Source organism: Platichthys flesus, chromosome 2 (assembly GCF_949316205.1).
Source record: "Platichthys flesus chromosome 2, fPlaFle2.1, whole genome shotgun sequence".
NCBI classification, from domain to species: Eukaryota; Metazoa; Chordata; class Actinopteri; order Pleuronectiformes; family Pleuronectidae; genus Platichthys; species Platichthys flesus.
In genome coordinates, this window is record NC_084946.1 from 29,151,462 (window position 1) to 29,159,680 (window position 8,219).

The window sequence follows — 8,219 nt, forward strand, 5'->3', positions numbered from 1 at the left end:
AACACAAATATTTTTTTAATTTATTTTATCGTTGCTTTATTGTTTGAATTGCTTCCAATTTTGCAATATCTAATTTGTGCAAAGTTATGAGCAAATTCAAATCATTTTTATTTTACAGATTTCTTTCATATTTATCTCTTGCAAACGAAGTCAGGTGAGTTTAGGATAAATTTGTCAAACTGAATTTACGTAGAAATGTTTGAGACACAAAAAGCAGTTGTGAAATTTGATGATAAATGAAAACAAACGTTCTGATAATTATTCAGTAAGGAAGTATTTTAACCATAAACGGCCACGTACTTTCCACTGAAATGAAGATTATAATGAACTTTTCTCTGAGAGACAAACAGAGTCTGATCAGTGAATGATAATATCTCAACTTATTAATTCATAGAAGTTGGAATGAATGATTCTATGTTAAACAACAAAAGATTTTATTGTTTGAATATTTGTGATCCTCAGACTCTTAAAGACACTTTTTGCTGTTTGATGTATTACGTCAAGAAGCAAGAAGATTAAACAGCAAAATAAAGATAAATGTTATAATAAATTAATATAAATTAATAAAAGTGTTTAGTAAGGAAAAGGAGAGATTGAGTCCCCTGAGCTGCCAGCAGGGGGAGCCCTCTGAACACAAATGAAGGTGCAGTGAATGTGTTGGAGCTACAGTTTGTACTGGTAACCTCCATGTTTCATATCCAGGTTCCAGAAGGTTGTGAGGAACAGGATCATGTCACTGAAGCTTCTTCCAGACAGGAAGGTCCAACAGGTTCCTCACACTTTCCACAGGTTTGTGAGAACACACATGTCCAAGTCAGCTTCTCTGGACATTATCTAGAAGAACTTGAAGAACTTGAAGAACTTGTCCGTCCTTTGTTTCAGGATCTTTTGTGTTTTGCTGGCGAGACGGTCGTGAGCTCAGTCTGTGACCGTCACTGGATCATTGTGATGATTCCTGATTTGAGGAAAGTGATCGACTGGTTTCTTATCCTGTTAGAAGTCACTTCACTTCTGAAGAAACAGAAGAAAACCAGTGAAGACATGACAGAAGCAAGTCGGACTCGTTTAACTTTCTGATGGAATGTTATTTTTTTACAACCTGATGTGATTTCTATGTTTTGGTCGTTTCCACTCAGTTCTGGTTATTTTATCCTTCGTGTGTTTTTCCTCCTCAGAGAAACTATTTCTTCTTTATCTTTATTTTCTCCTGATGCCGACTTCAGCTGATTCACCTTCACAGTAACGTGAATTCAAGTCTCAATCAGAGAGTTTTATTAATGTGTCTCATTCTGTGTTAACCCCGAGGACCTGAGGATTGTTCTACATGAGAGAAACAAACTGCTTCACAGAACCTTCAGGTCCTTTTCAGTTTCCAGATCCAAGAACCAGAGAAGAACCGCTCCAGTGAAAACATAAAAATAAAGGTTATGAGTCTGTGAAGGAGGAAAACAAAGAAAACACAAAAACCACATCAACTTCAAACACACACATTACAAAGATGTCAGAGAGAAAAAGATTCAAATGACTAAAAACTAGTTTCTTTAAAAAGTCTGAAGAGTTAAATCCACTCTCCTGTGGAATCGTTCCTTGTGACTGGGAGGGTCTGAGCACTTTAATGAACCATAACCAGTGTGTTCCCAACAGGAACTGGTTCTTGTCCTCCACCTGTTTGTCTCGTGTGGCTCCTGATGGAGATCCACTCTTTCAGGTGGTGTAATGAGGAGGAAGCATCACTTCAGTTAGTTCAGTTCAAAGCTGCTGGAAGGAAGATCCACAGCTCGTTCACGGACGATGACTCTGAGCTGTTTTTCTGTTTCTGCTTCAAGAGACAAACAAATGTGAACCCAGGACGTCAGTCCCTGAACAGACCTGAAGACAGGAAGTGAGTGATCCACAGGGAACCAGCTGATTCCTCCCTGATCAGAAACCAACCCTGAAGTTTCTCTTCCTGTGTCCAAAGCCTCTGATGTTAGATTTCTCTGTGTCCCTGTTCTGTGGCTAATCTCTCATAAGTTGTTTTTGTCATGAGGAGAAATACAAAACGATTGTGATCATCACTAAAGGAAACCCGTGCTGTGTGTTGGTAGATTGTGTGTTTGTGTGTTTTACTGAAGCCCTGAACTCTGACTGAGTCTTCACCTGCAGTGTTTCTCAACCAGAAGGTCAGAGGTCAACCCTCGTTAGGACAGAGTCCGTCCTCGAGCAGGACGCTGGTCCCTCCCACAGCCTCCCTGTCTCACTGAGACATCAACATCCATGAAGCTCTAGGTGAACAAACGTCTCCGGTCCTCACGTGAAGAACATCTGACTCTGAAGTTTGATGAAAGTTTGTCTTGTGAAACAGATCATCCTCTTCATCCTCTTCATCCTCTTCATCCTCTTCATCCTCTTCTTCCTCTTCATCCTCTTCATCATTGAAGCTGTTGAGTGTCTGCTCTGCTGGACCGCATTCACTTTGAAGTGTGTGTCTCCGTCCTTGCTGTGTGTGTGTGTGTTGCACACGGCTGATTGTGCGTGTGCATGGATGCACTAAGCATGCACACGAGGATGTGCTTCTGCCTGTGATCAGCCAACGAGGGATTAAATCAAAGAGTCGAGGTGGGTGACCACACAGAGGAGGAGACAGGGAGGAGGAGACAGGGAGGAGGAGACAGGGAGGAGGAGACAGGGAGGAGGGGAAACAGAGAGGAGGAGGCAGGGAGGAGGAGACAGGGAGGAGGAGACATGGAGGAGGAGACAGGGAGGAGGACACAGGGAGGAGGAGACAGGGAGGAGGAGACAGGGAGGAGGAGACAGGCAGGAGGACACAGGGAGGAGGAGACAGGGAGGAGGACACAGGGAGGAGGACACAGGGAGGAGGAGACAGGGAGGAGGGGAGACAGGGAGGAGGAGACAGGGAGGAGGAGACAGGGAGGGGGAGACAGGGAGGAGGACACAGGGAGGAGGAGACAGGGAGGAGGACACAGGGAGGAGGAGACAGGGAGGAGGAGACAGGGAAGAGGGGAGACAGAGAGGAGGACACAGGGAGGAGGGGACACAGAGAGGAGGAGACAGGGAGGAGGGGAGACAGAGAGGAGGACACAGGGAGGAGGACACAGGGAGGAGGAGACAGGGAGGAGGACACAGGGAGGAGGAGACAGGGAGGAGGAGACAGGGAAGAGGGGAGACAGAGAGGAGGACACAGGGAGGAGGGGAGACAGAGAGGAGGAGACAGGGAGGAGGGGAGACAGAGAGGAGGAGACAGGGAGGAGGACACAGGGAAGAGGGGAGACAGAGAGGAGGACACAGGGAGGAGGGGAGACAGAGAGGAGGAGACAGGGAGGAGGACACAGGGAGGAGGAGACAGGGAGGAGGAGACAGGGAGGAGGACACAGGGAGGAGGAGACAGAGAGGAGGACACAGGGAGGAGGGGAGACAGAGAGGAGGAGACAGGGAGGAGGAGACAGGGAGGAGGAGACAGAGAGGAGGAGACAGGGAGGGGGAGACAGGGAGGAGGAGACAGGGAGGAGGAGACATGGAGGAGGAGACAGGGAGGAGGAGACAGGGAGGAGGAGACAGGGAGGGGGAGACAGGGAGGAGGAGACAGGGAGGAGGAGACAGGGTGGAGGAGACAGGGAGGAGGAGACAGGGAGGAGGACACAGGGAGGAGGAGACAGGGTGGAGGAGACAGGGAAGAGGGGAGACAGAGAGGAGGACACAGGGAGGAGGGGAGACAGAGAGGAGGAGACAGGGAGGAGGAGACAGGGAGGAGGAGACAGGGAGGAGGAGACAGGGAGGAGGACACAGGGAGGAGGAGACAGGGTGGAGGAGACAGGGAGGAGGACACAGGGAGGAGGAGACAGGGAGGAGGAGACGGAGAGGAGGGGAGACAGAGAGGAGGAGACAGGGAGGGGGAGACAGGGAGGAGGAGACAGGGAGGAGGAGACAGGGAGGAGGAGACAGGGAGGAGGACACAGGGAGGAGGAGACAGGGAGGAGGAGACAGGGAAGAGGGGAGACAGAGAGGAGGACACAGGGAAGAGGGGAGACAGAGAGGAGGAGACAGGGAGGAGGAGACAGGGAGGAGGAGACAGGGAGGAGGAGACAGGGAGGAGGAGACAGGGAGGGGTAGACAGGGAGGAGGAGACAGGGAGGAGGAGACAGGGTGGAGGAGACAGGGAGGAGGAGACAGGGAGGAGGACACAGGGAGGAGGAGACAGGGTGGAGGAGACAGGGAGGAGGACACAGGGAGGAGGAGACAGGGAGGAGGAGACAGGGAGGAGGGGAGACAGAGAGGAGGAGACAGGGAGGAGGACACAGGGAAGAGGGGAGACAGAGAGGAGGACACAGGGAGGAGGGGAGACAGAGAGGAGGAGACAGGGAGGAGGACACAGGGAGGAGGAGACAGGGAGGACGAGACAGGGAGGAGGACACAGGGAGGAGGAGACAGGGAGGAGGAGACAGGGAAGAGGGGAGACAGAGAGGAGGACACAGGGAGGAGGGGAGACAGAGAGGAGGAGACAGGGAGGAGGAGACAGGGAGGAGGAGACAGAGAGGAGGAGACAGGGAGGGGGAGACAGGGAGGAGGAGACAGGGAGGAGGAGACATGGAGGAGGAGACAGGGAGGAGGAGACAGGGAGGAGGAGACAGGGAGGAGGAGACAGGGAGGGGGAGACAGGGAGGAGGAGACAGGGAGGAGGAGACAGGGTGGAGGAGACAGGGAGGAGGAGACAGGGAGGAGGACACAGGGAGGAGGAGACAGGGTGGAGGAGACAGGGAAGAGGGGAGACAGAGAGGAGGAGACAGGGAGGAGGAGACAGGGAGGAGGACACAGGGAGGAGGAGACAGGGTGGAGGAGACAGGGAGGAGGACACAGGGAGGAGGAGACAGGGAGGAGGAGACAGAGAGGAGGGGAGACAGAGAGGAGGAGACAGGGAGGAGGAGACATGGAGGAGGAGACAGGGAGGAGGACACAGGGAGGAGGAGATAGGGAGGAGGACACAGGGAGGAGGAGACAGGGAGGAGGACACAGGGAGGAGGAGACAGGGAGGAGGAGACAGGGTGGAGGAGACAGGGAGGAGGAGACAGGGAGGAGCACACAGGGAGGAGGAGGGACAGGGTGGAGGAGACAGGGAGGAGGAGACAGGGAGGAGGACACAGGGAGGAGGACACAGGGAGGAGGACACAGGGAGGAGGACACAGGGTGGAGGAGACAGGGAGGAGGAGACAGGGAGGAGGAGACATGGAGGAGGAGACAGGGAGGAGGACACAGGGAGGAGGACACAGGGAGGAGGACACAGGGAGGAGGACACAGGGAGGAGGAGACAGGGAGGAGGAGACAGGGAGGAGGAGACATGGAGGAGGACACAGGGAGGAGGACACAGGGAGGAGGACACAGGGAGGAGGAGGGACAGGACTCACTGGGAGACAGCTCCACCACTCTGAGCTCTGGTTCCTCTGCTGGGAACTAAACCACAGTGGTGTTCTCTTCCTGTTTCTCATTTTGTTTATTGCTTCATCGTGAGTGTGACGCTCCTCTTCATCACTGTCACACTCATCTTCATCACCGGGGACACGAAGCATCACATCTGCATAACGTTAACAAGCTTTTAGATATCTGTCCTGGAGAACAGATGATGCTACTCACTGATCTCAGATCATTTATGAAGCTGCGTCCGTGTGTTTAGTGATTTTAAGAATCAGTGAATTATTGATCTCAGTAAAGATTCGTCCCTGAATGAACTTCTCAGATTTAACGAAGGTTCAATAATTAAATGAACGTGAGATTCTCCCTCAGAGATGTTTTTATCTGACCGACTGAAAATGATTCACAGGATTCTCAACAGGATTTCATCTGGAACACTGAGTCTGAAGAAGAGGTGTCTGTGTGTGTGTGTGTGTGTCTGTGTGTGTGTGTGTGTGTGTGTGTGTGTCTGTGTGTGTGTGTGTGTGTGTGTGTGTGTGTGTCTGTGTGTGTGTGTGTGTGTCTCTTTGTGTTAGGTTGATTGTATCATCACTCCAGAGGAACAGAAAAACATCCAGACAGTTTTCAAACTAACAAACAGATTAATCCCTGATGTTCTCCTCCTCTACTTTTTATTAATATCACAGATTGATATTGAACCTCGTTATGAAACGACTCCACTGGTTCTCTTCTCCTTCTTCTGTCTGTCCCTGTCTTCCCCCTCCGTCCTGTCTGCTGCGTCTCCTCAGTTAAACCTTCCTCCTCCTCTCTGAGTCCCTGTGGAGGAGCGAGTCCTTCGCCCTCCTCCTCCCTCCTCCTCCCTCCTCCTCTTCCTCCACTCTAAGCCCGGATCACTTCTTTCTCTCGCTCCCATCCCTCTCTTTCTTCTCTCAGTCGTCTTTTCTCCTGTTTCCTGTGACTTCATTGTTCCTCCTTGCTCTCCCCCCACTGATCCACTATCCTCCTCCTCTTCCCCTTCTCTCCCTCTTCCTCCCTCGTTCCCCCCTTCCTCTCTCACCTGCTCGGTCTGTGGCTCAGCGCCGTGTTAATAATTCATGTGCTTTCTAATCTTAACCTGTAAATAGTTAATGAGGAGCCGAGCTGGTGACACCTCCTCCCTGCTCCTGGTTGTAATCCTCCCTGGTTCGATGTGACCTGGACACATGTTCTCCAGCTGCCTCCTGCTCTCTGCAGGTTCTCTGAGTTTCATTATCATTCACATTCATGTCTCACTGCGCTGAGACAGAGACATTCTGTCTCATCTGGATCCGTCTCTCTCATGTGTTCGAACATTTACAGTTTATCAGCAGTGAAACTCCTTTGGAAAGAAAACAGTTGTTTCTTGTGATATTTATTGAGCCTGAGTTTGTATTGAAAGGTGCTAAATAAATAAAGTTATTAATATCTTATTGCGTTCACATTAATATGAGGTCACTGTGACCTTTGACCTCTTTAAAATCAGTTCATCTTTGAGTCCATCTGGTCAAAATTAGTTGTGAGTTAACAACATTTCAAACTAACTTTAATGTGTTTAATGAAGATGTTTCACTTCCTGTCTGGATCATCAGTCTCATGTGCGTCTTCCCACCAGCTCAGCGCCTTCGGGGGGGAAACCAAATCCACATGAGGCTCCAGCTCTGAATCAGCCGAGCTTCTTGTTTTCTTTCCAATTTAATAATGATCTGAGTTTCTAAAACAGTTTTTCACTTAAATTTCACTTTTCTTTGTCTTAACTTTATAATCATTCTTTTGGAATCTAAAGTTTTTTACGTGACAGCAGCGATGGACCTGTTCCAGAGTCTGTTTGAGGGAAGTCTTCAATCACACCGTGGGTTCTGCTGTGGCCACCGGGGGCAGCACAGCCATCAAGGTTTTATGGGATGTATTCTCTGCCTCCACTGCATCAACATTAGAGAAAGAACGGATACTATGGAGCTCCTGACCCACAGGTGATGGAGGGAGGGGAGGAGGGATGGAGGGGAGGTGAAGGAGGGATGGAGGTGGAGAAAAAAGGATAAAAAGACAAATCTATTTATAATTTGTTTCTTAAAGAATTAAACTTAATTCAATGAGACGTGTTTAACAGGAGGAGCAGTGAACACGTTCCCCCTGTTCCTCCATGACTGAAGGTTCCTCAACACATAGAAACATAGTAGAGCACAAACACAGGGATGTGTTAGATCTATATAGTCTCTATGAAAAGACACATTCCAGCTTATAATTTATATATATAAAAAAACAAACGGTTGAATAACTGAAACTAAAATGTTTCCTAATGACGCCACGATTAAATTCACTGGCGTTTTATTCTGCATCACACTCACATGTCAGTCCTGTGACGTCTGAGTGTTAAAAAAGAGATTAAAGTGTCTGCGTCTGATTTGAACTCACATTACACGCACACACTGAACACCGACACTGATCACAAGTTACCAGGACCTGAACACTCCTGAAGTTTGTGTTTCAATAACTGAATAAATGGGATTGTGTGTAAGCGACAGGAACAAGCAGACACACACACACACACACACATAGACACACACACACACACAGACACACACATACACACCTCTGTGTAACACATCTGCTTTGTGCTTCCTCCTGCAGTCTCCAGATAAACCTGGGGACACAGGAGAGGTGTAATTACTTTACTCACCTCTAGGTGGGGATGTGTCATCGAGAAACACCAGTACAGCTCTTATAGTGTGTGTGTGTGTATGTGTGTGTGTGCGTGTGTTTGTGTGAGTGTGTGTGTGTGTGTGTCTGTGTGTGATGTG